Raw genomic sequence first — 12,796 nt, 5'->3', positions numbered from 1 at the left:
ACCATAACTGTTCAGACAGCAGAAGTTGTATTTTTCTTGAGAAGTGCATGTCAGGATCTCACTTCAGGCACTCGGTTAGAGTTAGTCAAAACTTGGTGTCTGCTGGTCCAGTAGTAGTTCTGCTTCAATGTGCTCTATTTTTTTAAGCTAAAACCAAAGGAGCAGTTCAGTGTTTAACAGCAGCTCTTACAGAGCTCCTCACATGAGCACTCTTCTTGACTTCAGCTCTTCATCTGTGTGGGAGAGCACTCAGAAACCACAGTAATCCTGGTGATTTTACCATTACAAAGGATATACAAGAAGTCTCATAGTCATTTTGAGCATTTGTTCATACGAATAGTCTTGTTGATGTTAGCAAGCTATTCATGAGCTGGCTGCTTGCCACGGTGATTGAAGTTCCTCTATTCTAACCTCCAACGTTCACAGAAAGGGAATCTGTTATTGAGAGAATGCAGAATTTGTCACTTTCCCTGTGCTTATGTCTTGGTTGTGATATTGAAATGAGTGATAGTTTTCCCTGAAGGTTTTTTTTGTTCTCGTTGCTGTGCTTCTTCACAATAAGTAACACCTTTCCTTGGAAATATGGGAACAAAGTATAACTTTTTAACTCAGGAAAGCAGTTTCCTAACTTTCAGGAGCAATCTTATGTTTGTGAGTAACAAATCCCTACGAGATCATCTGTAACCAGGAGCAAGGAGAGAAAGTGTGGATTTCTTTTTTTAAACGAGATGGATACCTTAGCATTGTCTCTTAATGGGAGTTCACCCTATTTTCATTCCCATTCCCTTAATGATGTGATACTTAATTGCACCTTTATTAATGATTAGACTTGTTAAAAGGAGTTTTTCCTTAAACAGGTGCAAAGAATAATGAGTTTTTCTTTGTTCAGAGGCGTATTTTTTCTCTGAGTCTTTTGCACTTTAACACCACTTAAACTCCCAGGTTCTCGGGAGGAAGGAATCACTTTGCACACCTGACAACACCGTTGTCTCCTGTAGTGAGAGAATGGTGTCCTTAGGCTGCACTCACAATTTGCCTTGGGGATGGAGTTGTGGAAAAAGCTTTTTTGGCTCATAATGTCAGAAGCACAGCTACCTGCTCAGAGTATTTCAGATTCTTCTGCTGTGCACTTGGGTGAAATTTTTGTTCTCTTTTGCTTGTTTGCTTGTTTTTGGGGGCTGATGTTTTGCCAATGTAATTGCTGAAAGGTATTTTAAAAATCATTAGGTGGCGGGAAGTTGCCAGAAGCTGTTTCTGCTGCTTGCATATGTGAGCTTACTTGGTTGCAATTTGCACATCTGTGACAGCTGGCCGCTCAAAATTACCCAGCAGAGCTGCTGGGAAGGACTTCTCAAATCCAGGGAAGTCAGTGATCAGTGAGTCATAGATCTGAACTGCTTCATTCTGCTGAGCAGCAAAATAAATCACAGTTGTCCAGTTTAGAATTAGGTGTCTCCAAATAGCCTGTCTGCAGTTAAAGTGTGATTTTAATGTAGTGGGATCTTCCTATTTTTTAACTAGAGTGTTTTTCTCCCTTCTTTGGTTGCTTAGTAGCTCTTGAGTGTTGGAATGGTTACAAAGAAAGATTTTTTTTTTTAGATATTTTTTTGTTGTAATTTAATTTAATTTCTTTTCTTCCTCTTCAAAACTGTTGAAGCCTACATCCTTGTAGGCATTTCAGAGCCTCTCCTGAGTGCAGGTGTAGCAATAAATCAGCCAGAGGAAGAAGCAGCATTTGCTCCTTTACTGGAGCCCTGCAGCTGTCTGCAAAATGTTCTAATTATGTTCATTCAAGGAAACTTTTCCTGCAGGTTTATGTACCTGATAGACCCCAGCACAGAGCTCTGCAGAAGGGCTGAGCTGGATCTGCCCTTGTTCAGTGTTCAGGAATGTTGGATACATCAGGCTCCAGTCATGGATTCATTCTCTCCCACTGCAGCATTGTTCCATGAGGAACATTATGGTCTGTATTTCACAATGGTTCAATTTGTCTCATGGAGCTACTGAAAGCAGTACAATGGTGATTAGTCCTGTGTATTAGAAAAATCACATAAAATACCTTTTGAAGCTTTCAATAATACTGAATATACTGATATGGAAGGAGATTTTTCCTTTTCCATACTGCCTGAAGAAAGGGCTTTACAATCTCGGATGGTTGAACTGACAATGCTTTTGCTCCTCTGGCCTCATGCTGTGTCCACGAAGCAGGAAACCATTTCCTTTGGATTCCTGAGTACCCTAAGTTGGTCTGGCTTCAGCAAGCTGTACTTTAGCTTTGTTTAGTCCAAGCTTTTATAATTTTTATCATTTCCATCATACCTATTAGTTAAACCAGTCATTTGACGGTAATTGCTGGAGCTATGTGAATAATCACATGTTAATATAGTTAATTTAAAATGAAATATTCTCAAAAGTTCTCAAATGCAAAGTGAATGGAAATGAGAAATTGCCCTGATTCTCAAGATGGAAAAGAACTTTATTGAGATGATCCTAAAAGACCTTCACCCTTGGGCCTCTCTAAGATGCATTTTTCTAGTTCTAAATTTGAATAGCTTCCATCCTCTGAAGCTGGGAGTTGGTGTCCACCCAAGATCCTGGATGGGAAGACATCTCTGAAGGAGGCTTTATCAGGTGATGATGATGTGGGCAGAGACCAAGCAGCAACACTGGGCTCCTGCAGTCCACTTTGATTATTTTTCTTCTGCCACATGAGTCTCCAGAGCTTTTGGAGTGTCTCAAAACCATGGATCTGCTAAGGCCCCATCCTTGTGTTTCCAAGCTCATCTGTCTCACATTTTAACCACATCCCTGTCCTGGGATGCAGACCTTCTACACATCCCATCTTCTTATCTAGGGACTGACAGAGCTCCAGTAGCTCTGTTTTACTTTTCTGAGCTTTTATTTTTCTTTTTGGTCTCCAAAGAATAGCAGCACCCATTTTTGGAGGCGTGTTCCTGTTCCAAGCCTGATCTCTGACTCCAGTGAAGCAATGGGGACAGCTGCTGGTCAGCTGCCTGCATGGCAAGGAGACCTTTCCGGGCTTGCAGGGCTCATGACCTTATTCAGATTTCAGAGTTCTCAGCCTGTTCATTTCTGTTTGGATCGGGACTCGTGTCTTCTGGATATGTTGCAGGGATTTTTGCTCTGCTGTTTGATTAATGGTAACATCTCTCCTTTGAAACCTAAAGTGGACTATTAGGGAATGTGCCAGGTTTTTAAAAATTAATTTTTACAAGGAATTTTCTGGGCTACAAAGGTCTGAAAGGTGCTGCAATACAGAGTGGGATTGCTGAGCAGTGACAGAGCTGGGGTGTGAACAGACAGGGCTGGAACAGTCCTGCCATCCAATGTGGCACCGAGCCACAGGGCTGGAATGTCACATCCACTGCACACCAGGGAATGCTCTCAGGAGGTGATGGCAGTGAGGAGCCAAGAGCAGGACTGTGAGATTTTAATCTTGTATTCTCTAAAGAGTAGCTGTGCTTCAAATGTATCATCTTTGTTAATCGGTGCTCTTAAAATAATGCCCTCATCTTCCAGCCACCATGTTGACATAAGTGTAGCCTTTAAGAGGGCTACAGTAAACAGCTGTCTCACCAGAACTCTGAGAATACTCCTAGTTCTGAAAAAAAGAATCTCCTTTCCTCACTGTTGTTCTCTGTGCTTTGAATTTTAACACCTGGCAATGCACTAGATCTGCTTGGGCTGTGTGAGTCACAGCCCTGCTGCAATGGGATTGGAAGTGGTGACATTGTGGCAGCCTTAACCCGAAAATTCACTGCTCCATAACCTTCCCAGAAGTGCAAACAGATCACAGCCTCCATCCAGTGCCTGCTGCCTCACCTGCCCCTCTGCTGCCCACAGGAACAGGAGAAAAAACAATCCACAAAGAGCTCCCTTTGGTCCCTTCACACCTGGTGCACAACACAAGGTTCCAGCCCCAGGCTGGGGGGAATTCCTGCTCAGCTCAGCAAGCAGCTGAGTTCAGCAAAATGAGATCCAGCATTCCCATCCGTGAGGTTTTGTGTTTGTGTGCATGTGGTTAACACTTCTCTGCTGCTGGAAACCCTTCCTTGAAATTTAGAAGGAAACTGTCTTATATTTTAATGTTAGGGCTACTAAATCCTGTCTGGGGAAATTCTTTACCTTAGGTGATGCTTTTGAAAGCTCTGTGAACACATGGCTCTAGGAACACATTCTGGATTTGGGACTTGGGTGCTGAGCACAGACTGTATGTGGATTTTTTTCATCAAATTCTTAATGAACATCAAGATATTTTATTTTTTTTCGGGTGTGTTTCCCTCCCCCCTCCTTTAGTATGGAAAATATCCCTGGAAACGAGAATATCTCAGCATAGGTGAGGGATCCACAAATACATTTTCCTACACCAGTGTAGTCACTCCTGAATGAAAGTCACAGCAATGGCCTCTTCGAAGTGGCAATTCCCACTAGATGGCACTTTGAATCCATGGCACGGGCAGAACCCCGGCTGATGGAGTACCTGTGAGCTGCCACTCGGGTTTGTACTTAGTGATTGACCAAGCTAAAAAAGGATCAATGTAGTGCTGCCTGCAGCAAGTTTCACAGCTCCGTTTAATACCAACATTGATTAAATCCCCACCCCCAACTCCGTGTGAAAGAACATTAGCACAGAAATTATCCCCTCTCCCAATACCTGCATGCAGCTTTCTCTACTGCTCCAATTTCCACCTCTGAAAATTCCCCACAAGCCCTCCAAAACCCCCCCAAAAGACTAAACCCCCAAACCTGAAAGAAACAAACAAAAAACCTCAAAAACCCCAAAAGAAAAATAAACCCCCAGCAGACCAGCTAATCGTTTATATCCCTGGAAATGAACTTTCATGCTGTTGTATAAAAACCCAAATTTTATGGTTTTATTTGAAGTGTCCAGATAAGTGTCAGCTCCCCAAGCTCTGTTCTCATTGATATTCAGGGCTCTCCTCAGAGTGGTGCAGGAATTTGGAGTTTGCACAAATAAAATAGGCCATAAACAAGGACAGAAGTGACTGCGGGAGTAACAGGCAAAGAAATAAATTACGTGGAGAAAATGAGAGTTGCAAAGGGAGAAGTGCATTGGGAGTATTTGGTTCTGTATTGTCTGACACGGGCTCAGGGGGCATCACACAGCACCTCATAACCAATTCCTTGCTCACTGCTACTGCTGATGCTTCTCAGCCCAAACTTTTGAGTGTGCAGCTGTTTGAGAGCAGAAATGCTAAAGACACAGGACAGCAGCTGAGGGAACCTAGGGCCAGGTTTTAGCACAGCTAGAGTTCTGTTTTGCTGTTGCCACGTTATTTAATCTTTAATTTATGGCAATGAATCTTAAGCTGTTCAGGGGTACAACAGCAAAAAATTCTGGTTTTCACCATGGTTTATGAACAGAGGAGCTCAAGTCAATGACAGAACTGGACTGAGTCTCTTCCAACATCCTGTTAAGGGCACAAGTCCATGCTCAGCAGCTCAAATGTGGGTTTGTGAGCAGTAAGCTTGCATATGGCTCTCTGAGTGGTTTCTAGGGTTCAAAAATTACTCAGTAAGCTCAAAAAGAGCCTTTCAGCTATTTCTGTTGGCTGTGCCCTTTTGAGGGAAGCTACTCTAAGTAGTAGGCTTGCAATTGCTATTGTTAAAAATTCATTATGAACCAGATGAGATTATTAAAAATAAATCAAATACTTTTGGTTCACTTGTACTGGTTAGCTGAATGTATTTCTGCAAATCCTGGTATAAAAACTCATGAGCTGGAAACTTTCAAGTTTGGTGTTAAAAGCAAAACTTCCAGCATCACCCTGGGAGAAGCTCTGAAGGCTCTTTGTGGGAGGTTTGTGGCTTTACAAACCTTTTTTAAGGCTTTACAGCTTTAAGTGCACAGCACCTGCAATGCTGCAGCAAGAGAGGGATTTAAAATAGCAATGTGTGGGCATTTAATCTGTTTACTTGGGAAGTGACAATACCTGTGAGTGCCCCTTCTACGATCTGTCCCTCAGAACCTGAGTGAAGCTACTCAAAGCAAACAGATCCAGGGGCAAACATTTTCCAGCAGGGAAAAGGCAGAAATGATCCTCTGCTTTCTCTTCTTGCCAAGGTGCTGAGTGGGAGGGGCAGTTGTTTTTAGCCCAGAACAGAGGGCATGTGCAATTTGCTGCTGCAAAATATTATTCTGAGCAATGAGATCAGGAGGAGCAGGATAAAGATGTGATAATTGCATGAGTCACAGGCAATGCAATGTTTAAACCATCTCAATCCTTGGGCTTCAAGCTACATTGTCAATGTAGTTTTCCAGGATTGTGCAGAGTGTGATTTACTGAAGTTTTCTTTAAAGTATCTGAGTTTAAATTCTGATTATTTGGAAGACAGTATGCTTGAATAAACGCATCATTGCATTCGTTTTGCATAACAATCCTTGTTTCCATTTTTACAGCTGTATAATGGTATTTCATACTTTTTACAGTGCCTGATATTCAAGGAGATCAAAGTATTTAGCAGATATATTCTATCTTTGTACTTCTAGCAGTGGGATAAATATTTCTGCTCAAATCTAATCTGTTACACTGGGACTTCTATGGCTGCTCAACTGAGCATGAGATAGTCTGGGGGTAGATGATTATCTGCATAGATACTTCTAGGAAGTAATTAGAACTCACTTGGCATAATTATATGGAGTTTGGACATTCTGAGAATAAAGAGTCATGGTTAAAAACGTTTATTTGAACGTTTGTTGAGCGTAGGAGCCTACATCTAATTAAATATATTATTAGAAGCTCCAGTTCATAGAATTCTCTAATAATGTTGGTTGTTTCAATGGCAGTAATTCTCTGTGTGCATCTTTGCTGTGTGCTATCCCTTCCCAATGTCCTGTCATGTCCTCTTTCCTTGCAGTTCCTGAATGGCACTGTGGGTGTACATGGAAAAAGAACCATTTATGTAATTCTAATTATTTCTGTACTATTTATTTCTCTAGGACTGCTCTGATTGTAACTCCCAAGTGTTTTTTCCTGCCATATTTCCTTTCCTTGACTAGAACTGTTTCTTTATTTCTCTTAAGGCACCGGAAGGAATCCTTGAGGTCCCAGGCTCAGTATGTTCTTTTTTTTTTCTCAAAGCCTTCCAACAGGATATCCCATCTTCAAAATAAATACAGCATTTTGTTTTTGGAAAACAGGAAGGGCAGGCCATGGAATAGATGGTAATAAAGATTGTTGCCAAGGTCCAAACTTGGAACTCAGATTTTAGCAGAAGGTGTACATATCATGAACGGGAATCTTCCCTTTTAAAGGCTTCTAAGGAAAAGAAATTACAGCAGGAAATGCTAGATGGAATTTTCAGTCTTTCCTCTAAAGAGATGTCTCATCCACAAACAAAGCCACTTGAAACAGAGACTGGCTTGTAAACATGAGGAGAATTCACTTGTAAAGTAGGTTTAGATATTGTCTGCTGCTCAGTGCATGAATAAAAGCTAAAAAAGGTTTGTATTGTACAGTAAGCAGCTAGTGCATCTTATTCCTGTGGTTGTGGTGAGGAGGTTTGGTTTTGTTCTTTTTTGTTCCTTTTTTCCTTCTCCTACTACAGTCATGGTGCAAAAATTTAATGAGCCATCTGCTGAAACCACAGTTTACTCTGTAAATCAACAGGGGGAAATAGCAGCCTCTTCCTTAGCAGAGCTATTCTTTAAATATGTTCAAAGTGGGACATTTTTTATTAAAGTGCTATCACTTTTCATAATACAGCGCCAATTTTAACGTTTAAAGCAATTGGAAATCTCAGCCAAGGTTTAGCTCTTGTTTGGCTGTTTGGAGTCACAGGGTACTGGATGTGGTATTACAGGGACAGATTGTCCAGGTTTTATTAAACCACAGAAATTTCTTAATTGTCAAATATTTCCAGGCTTATCAAATCAGAGGCAAAACATCACATTTGATGTATTAGCTGCTTTTCCATTAGCGCAGTTATGTTATGCTCATGTCATACCTGCAGCCTGAGATGAAAACATCCTTCTCTTGCAGGCTGCACACAAATACATCTCAGCACAGCTCCATGGATCTCACTAAATCACACATTTTGGGGGTTTCTTGTCTTGTTTCTGAGGAGTTTATTATGAGAATATAGCCACTTGCCTCTCATTGGGTTATGGTTTGTAATTACAAACCTCATCTCATGAACAAATCTCACATTGATGTAGAAATTTTTCAAAAGGTTGCTGCCGGACAGATTTTCTCCTGTCTTGTTCAAAAAGTTTCATTTACTGAAATCCTGGCTTAAATGTTACAAAAAATTCCCCACAAAACCAAATAAACAGTCTGGTATAGAAATACCTCTTTAAGCCTGACTGAGCCTGTGATTACCGTTTTTTTTGTTCCCTTGGGGGTTTTTGTTACATTTAGATCTAAGTATCTGTTAAAGGAAAAACTTGGTTTTGCTTGCTGGACAGAGCAAAACACAAATCCAATATGGTGAGATCTTCCTTGCTCCAGAAATTGTTGGGAAGGGAGGAGTAAAGAAGCTCTGATAGGTTCAGGTAGCCCTGAGAAAGACCAGTGAAGAGCTGTAGCTTCTCCTTGTGGCTCAGTGTCATGAATATTCCTGAATATATTTCTAATATGGCTACTGGAAACAAGAAGAGCTGCACCCTTCTCCTGTTTGTGGCTGCTGAGTTGTGAGCGTCAGCCACAGGGGATGAAATTTGGTTTCAAGGCATGTCCCAGTGATATTTCAGAGCCGTGGATGCATCTGACTTTGCCTCATGAATAAGCCACAACAAAAAGTGCTCCAGCTGGTGATCAGTGCTGCTTCCTCAGCAAATGATCCTGTTGCTATGAGACAACAGGGACTCTGGGCTGGCTGCAGTGGCTGGTTTGATCCAAACCCCATCCAGAAGGTTGTTCTTGCCAGATGATGCAGCCTCAGTGATTTCAGTATTTACAGGACCTGCTGGAATCTTGTTAATAAAATATTTCTTCTATTGGGATGTCACCAGAAATAGAAAGAACCACATTTGTGATGTAGATTTTCAAAGAAAAATGGCAAATGAGGGCTTTGCTTTAAAATGAGATTCCAGAGGGGAGAGGATCCTTGAAGCTTTGCACGTCCTGCAGGAACTCATGGATCAGGGAAGAGAGACTGAGGCACAAGAGGTGCAGGTCTGCTTGGAGAGCTGGTGAAACAGCAGAGGGAGAGGATTTCTTTATAAATGATTCTGTAAAATGTTAATAGGAGAATGTAAAGGAGAGGAGGGTGTTAGACCAGAAGTGCTAGACCAGAGGATGTAGGAGGTGTAGAATCTTTGAACCCCATGTACTCTGTGAATCTCTGGTTAACACTAAATGCTTTGAAGGTAATTATAAAACCAGCAGTGAAGCCATGATGTGTTTAAATGAGGAAGTCAAGAATGAGCTGTGGGTTTGTTAGTGTAAATAGAACAGAGTATTTCTTCCTGCTATTTCCAGGTCCATCAATCGAAGATTTAAGCAAACACTGTTTTGCAATAATGTCTTTGAACTTGTAAAGTGAATTTTAGAACTGTTACATCTTTGTCTGAGAATAACCAGTCTGAGCTGCTTCGTGCACTTTGGCTATAATTTTGGCTGCTGAAATCCTAAAATACTGTTGTGTCTAAGTGTGAGGAGAAAGGTATTCTGCACAACCAGGTACTGGCTGGTTTCTTTGTTAAATCAAGGTATTGCACAGCTTTGAAATGGGGTGCACAGCTCTGGAAATGGCTTCCCTGAGCTTCTCTGTTTAGAGGCAGTTTGGAATTCAACTACAGAAAAGATTGGCATGTCTCTGACAAGGACAGGTCCTTCAAAAGGTGTGAGTGTTGTCTTCTCTGGGGTAACTCCACCCAAATTCACCTGCACTGTGCAATTCCTCAGAAACACATTGGGAAGGCAAGAACTATTTCAGTATATTCCTTTCTAATTTCAGCTGATACTAATGCTGCTTTAGGGAATAGGAGAGAGTAAAAGAAACATTTGTAGACTGCTTTTTTCTTATTCTTCCATGCTGTCCATTTTTCCCCTCTCAGGGATGGTGTAAATATTAGCAAATTAAAAAAGGCACATTATTTTGAACTGATTCTCATTTCACAATAATTAGCAAACTCAAATGTCCTTTATTAGAAATCTTTTCTATTCCATTCTGTTTTGATTAGAGGAGCCCAAGAGGAGGATGAAGAGAGAGCAGAACTGCTTTCCTTGCACATTTGCTGTATCATAGAGGAGATAGGTGATACTATAAGGAAAGTAGCAGGAGCAGAGTGGCTCTTGCAGGTCTGTTTTTGCATCACAGTATTTACAAGGAAAACTTCTACTTCAGAGCTTGGTAATCCTTAAAAGGTTTGTCAAGATTGCTGGAGTCCACACCAAGTGCTCAAAATAGTTTTGCTGCACTGGCGAAAAACCATTTGCTATTACATTTCCTGTCATGCTGTGTTTGTCTGGGGGGTGGTTTTTTTGGGTCACTCTCCTCACAATTAGATAGTTCTGAGAAGTTTGGAGTGTCAGTGTGAGCCTCAGGTTGCTGTTGCAGCTCTGATGAAGTGCTGTTGGGAGCAGGTCCAGATCTGTGTGAGGGGAGGGAACAAGCTCATTCCTCGTTGTTGGAGGTGGCAAGGACACTGGTACCTGTCCAGGGCAGAGGCAGGCTTTGAGCCATGACATCTTGCAAATGAATAATGAGGGCTGGAGATCACAGCAGTGCTCAGGAGAGCTTGAGTGAAAAGAGGAACCAGCAAAGCCCAAGAAATGGGGCTGAGGGATAGTGTTACGTGTAACAATCACTGGCCAAAGTAGTTTCTTAGGCTGTATTTTCACATCATGGAAAAAGTCCTTTAACAACCATAATGAGACTGCTCCAGGCTCAGTAGGATTTCATCTCCAGCTGAGTTACATGCTCCTCTGAGCTGAGTCACCTCCATGTCCACCCCCTCGTTTTCCCAGGATGCTGGGATCAGGCAGGCACTGTTCCACCTGCTGCAGGCTGCTGAGTGCTCCTGTCTGCACAGCCAGCTTCTCCTAGCAGAGGGACAGGATGGGCTGGAGGCTTCTCTCCTGCTCTGTCCCCGAGTGGTGTCTCTGAGGGGTGGATTCCCCACCCTGGGCTCTGTGGGTGCTGTGTTTCCCTGTGAGGAATGCCCTGGAAAAAAAGCAGCAGTGCTGGACAGGGGCTGCCTTTAGCCCCAGAGTGGAACGTTTCACAGCAGAGTCCCACAGCAGTGCCAATTTAATGGAAAATAGCTCCAGACTCCCAGGCATTGCTGAATCAGATCAAATCCCTCTGCAGTGTCACCTTTGTTGCTTGCCAGGGGAATTGCCAGAACTGGGCAAGTTTTTGGGCCTCTTTCCCCCATGGTTTCCTAGTCTTGTCCTTAAGAGTTAAGAGAAGCCAGCAGGGATCCTGCTGATCATCACAGAGACAGAAGTGGCAGCAATACTTTCACATCTGGAAGTCTGTGCTGGATTATACCATGTCACTGTAACCCTCATCCTATCAGATCCTCCTCTGCTAGGAAACAGGGATACCTGGAGCTGTCCTGAGTTAATGGCTGCAGCAGGTTCTCGTGGTTTGGAACTGTTTTATTTACTCACTGTGTCTCCATAGGCATGTGCACAGGAAATGTATTCACTTTTAAAGGAGAACCTGTGGTATGATCTTTGACTTGCAGGAGCAGTTTTCAGACACTTGCCTAAAGAACAAATCCATAAATCCAGCCTGTTTTTTATGTACTGAGGAGTTGTTTTCCACTATTTACAGCAAGTCAGCTTTTCCCCTTTTCCCATCTCTACATGTCCCTCATCAATTTAGGTTCATTCCCATTCTTCAAGGGGTAGAAACATAGAAAGCACAGAAAGGCTAATTGCCTCTTCAGAATGTCAGGGCTCCAGTTTTGAGTCCCCAAGATCTCATTGCCTGGGTACACAGCTACATAGGATCAGTGCTAAGCTGGCTGAGAGAAAGGGAAGGAATGAGATGTTGCTGTTCCTTCTCTTTTTCCTTTCACCTGTATGGATTTAGCTAAAGGGGATTGCTATTTTATCAAAACCTAGAGGTTTACCTTTGGGCAACTGCCATCATTATTTCAAAAACATCTTTTCTGTCACTGCAGATTGTTAAAGAATATTGCACAAGCCATGTTGTGATGGCTCCCTGGACTGAGCTCAGAAAAGAAGAGTTAATCTGTTATTATCATCATCTTTTGTTCCAAGGCAGTTTGGGACGTGCAAAAATGAAGAAAACTGATTGTCTGCAGCATTTGCAGGGGAGTCAGATGTCTTATTCTGTACCCAGGGTGTGCAGAAATGCTCAGTGACACCCTCTCACTGACAGACAGCAGGAGACACAGCTTGTATTATAGATTATACCTTTTAATATTTTATCCAGTGCTCTTGTGTGACTGCAACTTTTACAACCATGATTTGTGGCTTTGGAATTGCAAATTTTATGGCTTAAGCTTGCTGTAGAGTGCTGAGAAGCGTTTGTAGCTTTTGTTGTAGGGAACAGAGGTTCTGCTAAACATTTACCAGGTAATTCCTGAGCTAATTGGCTACAAAGATTTAAGGGATTTCTCAGTTGTACCGTTGTGTCTCCCTCAGCCTTTCCAAAGAGGAACCAGCTTCTCTCAGTGCTCAGCCTTTCCATAGAGAGCTTTACCAAATTTGCAGTTGCAGCTCAAACATTTGGCAGCTTCAAGAAGGGTTCCCAGTAATTCAGAGGAGTTTTTGATAGTATTTGTCTGATAAAAGTGGAATTCAAAGCTGGGACAAGTTGGGAATTCCTGACT

The sequence above is a fragment of the Lonchura striata genome, chromosome 4A (assembly GCF_050655825.1).
Source record: "Lonchura striata isolate lonStrDom1 chromosome 4A, ASM5065582v1, whole genome shotgun sequence".
NCBI lineage: Eukaryota > Metazoa > Chordata > Aves > Passeriformes > Estrildidae > Lonchura > Lonchura striata.
The sequence above is the reverse complement of the archived record's forward strand: the minus strand, read 5'-3'. Positions refer to the sequence as shown.